The sequence below is a fragment of the Mobula birostris genome, chromosome 30 (genome assembly GCF_030028105.1).
Source record: "Mobula birostris isolate sMobBir1 chromosome 30, sMobBir1.hap1, whole genome shotgun sequence".
NCBI lineage: Eukaryota > Metazoa > Chordata > Chondrichthyes > Myliobatiformes > Myliobatidae > Mobula > Mobula birostris.
In genome coordinates, this window is record NC_092399.1 from 32,581,889 (window position 1) to 32,595,199 (window position 13,311).

At 39.0% G+C, this 13,311-nt stretch overlaps 1 protein-coding gene across 2 annotated transcripts in view; it reads left to right on the forward strand.

Annotated features, from left to right (window-relative positions):
• The window catches only part of LOC140190429 (protein tyrosine phosphatase type IVA 2-like), a 106,286-nt gene that overhangs the window by 11,941 nt on the left and 81,034 nt on the right, over nucleotides 1-13,311 (forward strand). The window contains exon 1 of one of the 2 annotated variants that reach the window (XM_072246996.1): nucleotides 3,172-3,300. The exons of the other annotated variant lie outside the window; for it this stretch is intronic. The gene's annotated coding sequence lies outside the window, so the exon portion shown is untranslated. Of the gene's footprint in view, nucleotides 1-3,171; nucleotides 3,301-13,311 lie in introns of those variants that run through there. 2 annotated transcript variants of the gene reach the window in all.

Sequence of the window (13,311 nt, forward strand, 5' to 3'; positions counted from 1 at the left end):
AGGCTCCAGGGTTTTACTCACCTTTAAGTCCATTAAGACATTTGGTACCTCCTTTTCAATGATAATGATGACCGATCTCTTTTCATCATATCTTTGAAAGAAATCAAGCTAGTTTTAAGTTTGCAGAGAAGATGGAAGACAGATGGTTAACACCAAAGGATTGCCTTTGTTAGGGTAAGTCCAGGGTTGTTAGGATGATGAGCTGTTGGAGCCAAATCATTAGAAAGAAAGTCAATTAAAAATAGGAATCATGAGGCTAGTGGCAATATACGTTACTCCAAATAAGCAATTATTGGAAGAGTGTAGCATGGATATCAAAGATATTTGATTTACGTAAGTGGAACGTGATATACACATCTTCTTACGATGGTACTCTCAGTCGCTTCACGCCACGGAAACCGGCATAAGCACCAGCCCGATAGGCTACAAGGCTCATGACAGCCTTTAATCTTATCCAGACACATGGATGATAGAAGAATGGAGGGTTATGATTGATCTTAGAGTAGGTTAAAAGGTTGGCACAACATCCAGGGAATAAGGAGAGGGACATGTCAATCCCATTCTCTTGCCTTCTCCTTGGCTTTAAGGTGAGGGGTGGGAAGTTCAAGGGGGATATTAGGAGAAGATTTTTTACTCAGAGAGTGGTTTGTGCGTGGAATGCACTGCCTGAGTCAGTGGTGGAGGCAGATACACTACTGAAGTTTAAGAGACTACTAGACAGGTATATGGAGGAATTTAAGGTGGGGGGGGTATATGGGAGGCAGGGTTCAAGGGTCAGTGCAACATTGTCGGCTGAAGGGCCTGTACTGTGCTGTACTATTCTATGTTCTATGGTTACTAATTGAACCGAATACTTGAGAAGCAACTAGGGGATATAAAGTTTATCCCTGTGGAATATTACCAAGATATGGAACAAGTAGACTGGAATGACGTCCAGCAAATGTTAAGCAGACTAGCATAATGGCCCAAAGGAACAATTCATGTGGAGAAGTGGGGCAGCAGATTTTGGAAGAAAAACAAGGATGGAATTGAATGGCTAATCACCAAATAGTGTGGAGAATCAAAGGCACGGATCTAATTCCTGCAAAGTTTTCTGGTAGAGAAAGCATTAGAAAAGGCATTTACGAGGAAATCTGCAGATGCTGGAATTTCAAGCAACACACATAAAAATTGCTGGTGAATGCAGCAGGATAGGCAGCATCTATAGGAAGAGGTACAGTCGATGTTTCAGGTGTCCTGACGAAGGGTCTCAGCCCAAAACGTCAACTGTACCTCTTCTTATAGAAAAGGCATTTATACTCTTTTCTAAGTAGGGACCAGAAAGAAACTATAATAATGCGATACACCGTAAATTTAATGTGATTTTATAATTTCCTAATTATAAAATAACATTAAAGTCATAATGTGCTGATTCAGTTTGATTACACTTCGGATGAGAAAATTATGGTAACTGGTAATTGAGAAATAAAGAAAAATGAGATTTATTCTTAACTCTATAAACTCTTTATATTAGGTAAATAGGGTTTTATATTAGGAATCTGAATCACTGAGGAATGATGATCTATGAAGACATTGTTAATAGGGAGAACACTGATCAATCTGAAATCTATTGAAAACTAAGATTCATGTTCCAACAGCAGGCAAATAGTTTGGAGATAACGTGAAATTAGTACCACTGTTTTTTAAGGATAATGGTTTGTAAAACCCAGCTTTGATCAAGTAAGGACTAATACATTTGGTAACAATCTAACAACATATGACAGAGGCCAGGACAGATAGAATCAGTAGCAAAGGTGGTTTAAAGTGGAAGTGTAAACTCACGTCTTCAGTTTTCATTACAGAAAGCGTTTGCTAACCTGGACTACAAACAAGTTCAAAGTTCAAAATAAATTTATTATTGAAGTACATGTATGCCACCATATACAACCCTGAGAATCATGTTCTTGCGGGCATACTCAGAAAATCCAAGAAACGCAATGGAATTAATGAAAGACTGCACCCAACAGGACGGACAAACAACTGATGTACAAAAGACAACAAATTGCAAATAGAAAAGAAAGAAATATAAATAAGCAATAAATAATCGAGAGCATGAGATAAATAGTCCTTAAAAGTGAATCTATAAGTTGTGGGCACAGTTCAGTGATGGGACAAGTGTGGCTGAGTGAAGTTATCCCCACTGGTTCAAGAGGTTGATGGTTGAGGGATTTCTTCTTAATTGGAAGAAATTCCTTCTTTACCTTGGGCTATTTGGGTCCCTAGGTGTTAGAAACCAAAAGATAGTAAGATGTAACAAGTGTTACATCTCCAGCAGTTACAAATGTACGCTGTAATGGGAAGTGGATTGGTTGCAGGAGATGGAAGTGCAAAGGAGATGCAGGGGTTTATCAAGAGGAAAAATGTACCTAGTTGTGTATTATCATTGAAGTGGTAGAGATTGTAAGGATTGATCTGTTGAATGTAGAGGCTGAAGGGATGAAAAACAAGGCCTAGGGAACTTTATCCTTGATCTGTCCAGGAGGCAAATGGGAGACAGCAGAGGTGAGGAAGTAGATGAGAAGTGGTCACTTTGGCAGAGGGAAACATTTTAAAGGAACATGCGTGAAATGCCTTATCATCGAAGCAGACTGGGCAGGGACAGGGGAACTCCACCAACAGTCAAGGTCGGATCTTGAGGCAATGCTGATGCTGACCCAAGAATTTCAGTCAGCAAAAAAGGTTGAAGAAGTTAAAACATCATCAGCAGCACACTGCTGGCCAATGGCCACAGACTATGTCTACGATCAATGAGCTAAAGCAGCCCGAACCGTGACAGGCGGGAAAATTAGCTTTTCCCTCCGGCAAGAATCATCGGCGCCATTGGAGTGGAGCAGGAGAAAGGGCGGTACAAGTCTTAACACACCTTCCCTCGTTATAATCTCATCTGTTCTCCCAATCTTTCAATACATTGAAATGAGAACCAGTAATCCAACTCAAATCCCTTCGCCAGGCTTTACACCCTCAGAGAGTGCACGGCGCCGTCTTGCGACGCTCACAACCGACAAGGCAAGTCAGCACACTGCACTCGACTTGATTCGTAAGCATGGCTCCTCCCAGCCGAAGGTGTTCGGCATCGTTCGGCCACGCTCGGCAAGACTCGGTATTGTTCGTCAACCTTCTGGGTAAGTCGTGAACTTTCGGAGATTTGGAGCCGCCAGTCGCCCTGAAACCGTGTGACGCTGCGTACGAGGCGGTCTGTGTCGGAATCGCTGCTCGGAACCGCACGGCTTTCAGTAGTTTTCAATGAACGGGCTGGTCGCTGTAAGTATGTTAAGCCTTCGTGCGGCGATTAAACGGGATGGAAGTGAAGGCGGAACCGCCGGTTCTCCTCGGGCACGTCGGCTCGTGTGCGCGCCGGGTCCGGGTCAGTGGCTGACCCAGACCCTCTGAAGCGAGTTGTGGGGCCGGCGGCGGCGGCGTGACTCTCGGCATGCTGGCCGACGAGATGTGGCTTGGGCATTCAACTGCTGCCTGGGGCCCCCGATTTAGTGAAGGGGAGAGAGGGAGGAAAGGCAGAGGGGAACGCGGCCAACACGACAGACAGGCCTAGGGAGGCACCAGGCGGCATCTGGGCCGAGCTGAGACTGGCAAGGCACCGGCCACATCAGAGTAGGTCTGAATCGGGAGTATAATGCGAAGTAGATCGGGGAGTGACTCCCGGATTGTTTCCGGGTTACTAAGGGAGTTAGCCCAAGCCCGTGAAAGAGGAAAGGGATGCGAGCTGCTGTCTGGTTCATTTTTGTAGGTATTTGAATTCTTTTGTGGAGTGGGGTGGAGTTAGATACAGCAAAGTTCATCACATTGTCTTGATTAGAAGCATGGGGTTGAAAGCTAGAAGAATATAATGTGCTTAGGCGGAACGAACTACCCTGGGTCTGTCTCCAAAAACTCTAGCACGTAACTTTTTCTGCCTGTCACAGCCAACACCAGCCGACAGATTTATTTTTATGTAACCATTATGATCTTAGATGATTAAACAATTCCTACGTATTGGGGGCACGTAGCTTTGTGGAAGAAATGAAACATGGTCTTCAGGCAAAGTAAGGCGGAAGAATACATGCAATTCTACGACTTTCTTGTCGACTGTCATTAAAATTGTGTATCTATGGAGTAATAGAGATGCATCTGTGGAAGTGGGGAAACATTTGATCTATCAATACAAACCAACTCTAGAACAATTCAGTCAGTTTTTTTTGTCAATGTGTAAGTTTTCCCTCAAGTGCTTGTCTAATTCCACCTTGAAAGCCCTTATTTGATTGCCCTTTTGGTTTCCCCACTCTTCTGGACAGTTTTATTCTGTAAACAAAATGGGTTCTCCTTCACCTTTGTCCCCAACTTTTGTAGTTTGTCTTTGCTGGCATGCCTCCTTAATACGTAGATAATACTGTTCCCCATGCTGCCAACCATAATGAAAATGACTTCTCTCTGCACCATTTGAAATCCATTAAGATCTTTTACACCTCTATCAAATCCTGTTTGCTCCAAGAACAACCACACTTTTTCTAGTCTAACTTTGTAGCTGAAAACCCTCATCCATGGAGTCAGTCCTTTCCTCATTCCCTCTTGGATTATCGCACATTTCCTTTAGTGTTATAGTCCAGAAAACATGCAGTATTCCAGTTATGACCTAATTGTTTTTCTAAAGTGCAAAAAGTAGGATTTTGGATTAAAGAATAGTGGATGGGAGAAGGGTCACAGCTATGCTTTGATCCTGAGAGGGCATGTGTATTTGGAGTCCCTGCATCATCACAGAAGCTAGATTAAACACAATACTAGAGGAAAGAGTATTCACTGAATGATAGCCTTGAATAGAACAGGCATCGTTTCTAAGAAATCTTGGGAGTGAGCAGAATATAGTTTGACAGTTCTTTTACTACTGTATCTAGGTGAACTTTTACATTCAGCATTTAAGAGAAAGTTCAGAGCCTTAGAAGTCTAGTACATAGTTAAGAGTTGCCAGATTATCTTTCTTATAAAGAAACAAGTACATTTTTATAGTATGATATTTTAAAATTTAAAAATATTTATTTAGTTACACAGTTCAAAGTGATATTGGTGGATTTTTCTCTGAAGCTACTGTTGTGACATTTTGCAGATGAAAGTATTTTTAGCATGAAAGTTGCTTAAACTTGCTGTTCCTATGGTTTAGTTACTGAAATTCTACACATTTAAAGGTGCATCCTATTATATTGCAGAAAGCTCTTTCTTGTGAAAACCAAATGTCATAAGTTCATGCTTTTTGTATTTTATGGATATATGCCTTTGGGTGTTCTGTAAACTGCAGTTCAGGTTTTGAATCTGCTTTGTGGTATAGATTTGAACTCCCAACTGCAATCCGTTGTTTCTGACTACTGGACTACTGGAATGCAATCTTAGTTCTTGTCAGATAATCGGGTTATAGTCTTTAATCCTGGTGGCACTTATCCAGTATTTTAAATGAGACGTGCTCACAAGAATGAGATGCCGGATCGGCTTTCCTGAGAAGTGATATACTGGATGCCAGGGCAGAACTTGTTTAAAAATGAAGATGACAGACTGAGGAGCAAGTATTGCTGAGAAGTAAAAACAAATTCAAAGTCAGAAACAGATGCTTTAAGGAGCTATCAAAAAATGCTGCCCAATGAGAGTAAGAACAAAATGTAATTATTTTGGGTGATTGTAAAACAGAAGCTGATGGTTTAAGTAAGAGTATAACTTTCATATCCAAGGAACTCCCCAGTAAATATGCAGACAAAAAAAGTAATATAAACAAAATTTAGGGCAGTATCTATGGAAAGAGAACAGGCATTGAAACGGTTAATATTTCAGGTCAACGATCCTTTGTCACTTCTCATGAAGGGTCAGCGACTCAAAGTCCCAAGTAAATTTATTATCAAAGTACATATATGCCACCATATACAACCGTGAAATTCATTTTGTTTTGCGGGCATACTCAATGAATCCAATAATCATAATAGAATCAATGAAAGACAGCACCAACAGGACAGATAACCAGTGTGCAAAAGATGACAAACTGTGCAAATACAAAAAGGGAAAAAAATGGAGTCCATGAAAGTGAGTCCATCAATTGTGTGAACAGTTCACTGGAGTGAGTGAAGTTATCCCCTCGGGTTCAAGAGCTTGATGAATGAGGGGTAATAACCCCCAAATCTGGTGCTGTGAGCCCTGAGCCTCCTGTACCACCTGCCTGGTGGCAGCAGCAAGAAAAGAGCATGACATAGCTGTTCTTAAAAAGTTGTGTTGCTGCCCCATCTAATGATGATTATATATCCTTTTTTGAGAAGAAAGTAATTCAGAAATTTAGTCCATCTGATAAACATTGCAACAATAAATGGGGAATTTTATCTGTGCTGTTACTATCTAGGTTTATTAACACAGTGCCCTGGTCAGTCACCAATAAACATATTTCTTTTTACCTTTTATTACCTTTTACCAAATTACCTTTTTTTTTCTGAATTTAATGGATGAAATTGAAGTAGCACGCTTCAGAGTTTTAAATTTTTACTGTTTCATGTTTATGGTGAAAATGTTTTCTTTATAAACCCTCAGAGGGAAAGGTGAATGTGTTGTCAGAATAATCTTATGGGACAGAAATGAATTATGTGAAAAAATCATGTCTAATTCAAGATATGCATGGTATTCAGCATCGTCTGAACTCAAGCATTTTTCATGCTAGTCATTTCATAGAGTTGTTTCTCATGTTTGACATCTGGAAATGACATAAAATCTCAACTTGTGCAAAATGTGGGATATGCGTTACGATTCTGTGTTGGATTCAGCCATTTTACAATACACGTGAGGTTCAAGTTGTATTGTGCCCTCTGGTCATGGGGATGAAGCAGGGTGCTATTGACTGTTTAAAACATTGTAAGTGGCTCACTGTAATCATGTTTTGGGTGTGGCTGTATGCCTTTCTCAAAAGGAAACTTTAATGCATCCGGCCTGGGATTATTATTTCTTTTGGGGTACCTCAGGCGGATAACCTGGAGCAAAGTGGTCTTTGATTGGGAGACCTGCTCATAAGATGCCTGCTTCTTGTACTAGGTTGTGAGATTACTGATAAACTGCATTTACAGCTGGATTGATGAGAAGCTGTGATCAGATCTCCTTCATTTGGCTGTGCCATTTTAATTAGAAAACAACTAACAATATAATGTATGAAATACAGATTTTTGAAAGCTTGTTTAAAAAAAGTTTTCAATTTTATTGCGATCTCTGGTGTTTTATTTCACTAAATTGTGAGCCAAGGTTTTTGATTAACCAATCAATTCCTGAAAAATGGTTGTACTTTGAAAGGGAATTGAGACCTTGTGAATGAAACAATTTTTAAAGCTTTGGTAGAATTTTATGCTGAGTAAGGTTTATGGCTAAAAATGATGACAGTCCTTGTTCATCAACTTAAATGGTGATTATTCAAAAATTGTGTATTTTTGTTCAGTGCGGTTCATTGTTAGAGACGAATTAGTCTCTACAACATGTGAATCTTAACAGTTTAAGGAGACTCTGTATCTGTAAAACTCTCTATATATGTGCCATTGTAATTTCTTTGGCAAAGGTGCAAAGTACATCTGGGGGCTTATAATGACCCATTTCCTAATGGGGATAGAAAGTTGTTTTCGTGTTATAAAGGAAGTGAATACCAAACATGATTTGGTTCTTGACAATGCTGCAATAAAAGTAGAAGCTAACCAACTGATTTTGATCGGATCACATGCCAGCAGCTTCTGTGTTGGCAGTAATCTCCAGTGGATCACTGTGCTGATATTCAACGTGGCATGGTGATGCTAATATTAAGAATTTATGCCAAAGTAGTGGGATGTTGGATTGTGGTGTAGAATTATTATTTATTCAACATTCAATCCAACAGGGGGAAATAGAAATTCAAATAAAAATTTTGAAGTTTCTCACAGGACGATGTTTCCTGTCTGATTTCTGAAGCATTGATGTAGCCAATATGAAACAGAATAAATTGCTCAATTGAAAGGATCACCTGTGTTGCAACTGGCACTAACAAAAACACAGTAAATATATAAATCAGAAAGTTGCTTATTAATAATGGCATTTTAATGAACTTTCTGTTGGTATTTTAACTTGGAATGTTGAGTTCTCGAAGGCACTGTTTTGAAACCAAAGATACTTTGCAGCCTGTCCTATTGTGCTCAGGTTATTGAGGATTAATGCATTGCTTTTAGGAACCAGTGATTGGCATGTAACAAAAGCTGTGGGCCAATTTTAATTTGTTATTTGCAGTTACAGGTAGTACAGTGTTACAGTTACACACGGGAAGGCTCAGTGGTTTAATTTTGGAAGCTTTTTTGTTATAAATCTGCGTGAATATATTTGCAAGGAGGGGAACATTTGTATGTTTACCATGTTATAGCAATTGCTCTGATTCCATCTTTGAGAAATGTGTATACTATTTTGTAAATTTATACATTATTTGCTTTTATTGAAGCTATTTCAAACGTTACACATGATTAATAGGAGTGAAAACTTTTACAGTTTTTGCAATTATCGGTCAATGGAAAACGGATATTAGCAAAATAATTTTTATTTTTTGAATATGCAACTGTTGATTGATTAGTTTAGATGGAGAAGTACCATGTGTTATGCCTTTATTTCTTTGAGGGGTTGGGGGGGCAGGAATGATCCATTTCTGATGGATTTGATTAGCCTTTCAATGGAATAACACCATCACTTTTTTAGCATATTATGTGAAAATACTTGTATGATATGAAAAATATAATTTAAGATTATTAAAATACAGAAACATAGAAAACCTACAGCACAATACAGGCCCTTTGGCCCACAAAGCTGTGCCGAACATGTCCTTACCTTAGAAATTAGGTAAATAGAATATGATTGGGAATTCTTTCATACAGTATGTACTTTTTGGGTTTTGATTTGAGGGTGATGAATTTCGGGAATTCTTTACCAGAAGGTGGCATTGGATGCTGGAAAGATGTGGGTAAATATCTGAAAGATTAGGGAGAGCTGCTATGGAAAAAATACTGAGTGGCAGGACAGTCTTGAAGGCCTCTGCTCCTATCTTGTGTTCTTGAGGTCTGAATTTATGTTCTCTTCCTTTCTTAATATCACAGCCTGAGGAAAAAAAACTAATGTAAGACTTCCAATGATTTTCATTAAGCGTACACTGAACTTGCATGCCCTTAGTGAAAGCTTTGCACATAAGTAAACGAATCACTTCTCGGAATGTGGCCTTTTAAATATTCTTATTTATAAGCCTTGTATTTGGCCCAGAGTCCACTGCGAATGTATTGCAGCTGCATACTCAGGAAAAGTTGTAGGGCTGGGCTGTAAAACAAGTATCTCTGCAAGTTGTGTTGTTTATTTACAGCTTGACCTGTACAGGCTCATTACAAAGTGCAATTAATACAGATGTTTATAGTGTCTCGTTAGTCTTCATCATCAAATAGATTCCATCAAAAAGTTTGAAGAATATATAAACTTCTATGCTTAAATGCATTTCTGAAACAGTTTCACTTCCACCCTAGCTGCCTTTGCTTGCCTATCTCACGTTACTATCTTTGCTAATATAGAAGTTCAGAAAATATCACCACTACATCAGAATAGATCAGCTTAATAAACCACAATGCCTACAAGGCTTTTCTTTTGCTACCAGTAATGCAATACTTCGATAAGCTGTTATGTACCAAATGGATTCTTTGCAGTGTACGGAAGTAGTGAATGGTGCAAATGATGGTCTTGGATGTTTTCCTTGTAATTGCAAGGTATTGGATGTTGGTAATGGAGAATACTGCAAGTCCTGTTCAGTGGTTCATTGGTGAGACTTGCAGGACATAACATTTTTATCAACCATGCACTGGATCTGAAATTGTCATAGTGAAAAGATAGGCAGAGAATATCTAAAATTTTAGGTTAAGTGGACTGGTGAAATGCAATTCCATTTATCCATTGACCACAAAGTATTAAATTTGAAAGTTAGGTGGCTTTTCAGAAGACCACTGTAATAATTTTTAAATCTGCAACTTGATCTGGCACAACAGAATCATCAGAAATCATGTCATAAAATCCAGGCCTATGATCCAAGGTGTAGCAGTGGGCCCTTTTATATCTAAGTATTTGATTAAGTGACATGTACTCAACTTTCAAAAGTTTAAAATATCAGTGGTATGATGTGCTCATGAAGCTTCCTTTCCAAAAATAAGACACGAGTTGGCCTAATTTGGACTTTGAACAAGCCTGACTGCTTTCAATTTTTACTCCATTCAAAACAGTCATTAATGCTATAAGATCTGAGCTAAAATAAAACCACCTAATTAAATCTATTTCAAACTCCCTTATTCCATGACTTTTTTTTGCCTGTTGAGTCAGTAACTCTAAATATGCAAACAGGATATAAGGTGGTGTATCATTAGTGGCTAGTTCTATATCTTTAGAAATTTATTATTTGTTTAATAATGTGAATAATTAAAGTTAATTTTTTTGGGGAAGGGAGATGTCCCAGGAAGTTCGGGTGAAGCTGAAATTTTTAAGGATTTCGTCCTGAAAAAAAAATTGAGCAAAATTAAAGGAAAATATCATGGTTACTGAACTGTTTATTTGGGGATGAATTTAAACTGAGCTCTAGGTCGCTGGAGCTGTAACCAGCAGCACCAACTGCTGCACCATTTTACTACTGTTAATTGGTCTGCCTAATATGTGATGCCAGACTGCTGACTATTGGTGAACTGCTTTCTGAGAGAAACTGGCAAGCTGCTCAGTCCAGAGTGGATAACTTTGCTCACCCCAACACTGAACTGATTCTATAACCCATGGACTCACTTTCAAAGACTCTACACCTTATGTTCTCAAATTATTACATTATATATTATTTCTTTTTTGTATTTTTAGAATTTGTCTTGCACGTTGTTGTTTGTCCTTGTGTGCAGTTTTTCATGAATTCGATTGTGTTTCTTAGTATTTACTGTAAATACCCACAAGAAAATGAATCTCGGGATAGTGCATGAAGACATTTATGTACTTTGATAATATTTACTTTAAACTTTTGGATTTTTAAGTTAGTGCAAAATTAATGCCTGCTCTTAAATGCTGGCCTCACTAACAACGTGCAACTCTTTATAGAACAAATTGGGAAATCCCCATGAAAGATGCATGTATATTTGAGGGTAACTTACTTTGAGAATTGAGCCAGGGACCTTCTGGTATGATTTAATGTTATCCTGGAATTGTCCAGTAGGGTAGTACATAAATTACATTATCTAACAGTTTAGTACACTTTTTGTTACATAAATGTGTAATTTTTGCCAAAACTGGATAAAGCATGTGGGAGGATTATTGTTTGAGTGTGTCTGCAATCGAAATGTTCAATTAATATTTTGCTGCTCACTGGAATTTAGGGAAATGATTCTGGATCAGTTTTAATGTCAATTTTTCCCTCATTGGATATCTTTCAATCTTTGAGTGAAAAATACATAAAAATAAACTGTTAGAATTTTGATTGGTCCATTGGCGAAACTTGGGGAAGATGCATGACAAAATGGAAACATTGTGCTCAATGACACACTCTTTCCTTTATACATTTGTCCAAATGCTCCCCCTTTGCTGTGTCTTTACAATTTGAAAAGTACCATTATTAGGTTCTGTTCATATTATCTGTTAGCATGAACAAAAAAATTAAATGACTGATTTTTAAACTTTTGGATTTTATAATGGTTCTTTTAAAGTTCAAAGTAAATTTATTGTCAAAGTACGTACAGTGGTGCGTGTTTGTGAACCCTGTAGAATTTTCTTTCTGCATTAATATAACCCAAAATGTGAAGATCTAATCACGAGTCCGAAAACAAGATAGAGATCTCAATTAAATAAATAACAAAACTTACACTAATTTACTTATTGAGAAAAATGATCCAATATTACATGTAATACACATAAAAGTTGCTGGTGAACGCAGCAGGCCAGGCAGCATCTCTAGGAAGAGGTAGCGCCTACTGGATGGGAGGAGAGTAAAAAGTCCAGGGTGAGATTCATCCTTGATAATGCTTTTCGCCCTGCCCAGGCAGCGTTTATGGTACATGTTCTCAGTGGTGGGCAACTGGGTGCTGATAATCCGCTGGGCAGTTTTCACCACCCGCTGGGGTGCTTTGCGGTCTGATACAGGACGATTGCCATACCACACTGAGATGCAGTTGGTGAGTATGCTCTCAATGGTACAGCGGTAGAAGTCCGTCAGTATCCTGGGACAGAGGTGAGCTTTCTTGATGCTCCGCAGGAAATAAAGGCGCTGTTGTGCCTTTTTGATCAGGATGGAGGAGTTCAGAGACAGTTGAGATCATTGGAAATGTGGACACCAAGGAATTTGATGTCCAGGCTCCACTACAGCTCCATTGATGTAGATGGGGACATGAGTGTGGCTCCTAGCATGTGTGAAGTCCACAGTAATCTCCTTGGTCTTCTGGGTGTTAAGGGCCAGGTTGTTATCAGCACACCACGCGGCCAGGTGCTGGACCTCATCCCTGTAGGCCGTCTCGTCATCCCCAATGATCAGGCTGACCACCATGGTGTCGTCTGCAAACTTGATTATAGATATGCATTATCTTTACCTTGAATTAAAATGACCCAAGATTTGGTAAATGTTTCGAATCTTGCAATCCATATTTAGTCTGTGTTTTATTTTATGCTTCTAATTTGGGAAATTTCCATGTTTTGATATAAACATTAAATCTATTCACCTAACTTCGGAGGAGTTCAGCAAGGAGATTGAAATGCACTTTCCAATGTTATAGAAAACTACTTCATGGTTAGTAATCTACCCACTCCCTTTAATTTTGGCGGGAGTTCTTGCTTCCTGTAAGAACTTGGCACTAAAAATCAAGATCTGCGATCCTTGTGTAATTGCTCACAGTGCATGATGTTCGTGCTGCTTGCTGCACACATCGTGTGCTTGGGAATAATTATCCAATTATAATCTTGAAAGGGTTTTATTCCAACAGAGGATGTTCCAACTGTGTGTGCAAACAGTCTCGCAACAATTACTTTACTTCCTTCTCCTCCTTTTGGCATATTTTCCAATTTTTAGTTTTATGCCAATAAATTGCACTTTAAAACAAGATTAAAAGGAATGCAGGAACCAGGGTGACAGTGAGTGGACAGTAGGGTAGCAAAACAGCTAGTGCATTGTTTTACAGTACCAGTGACCTGGGTTCAATTCCCAACGCTGTTTATATGTTCTCCCTGTAACCGTGTGGGTGTCCTCTGGGTGATCAGATTTCCTCCCACATTCTAAAGACT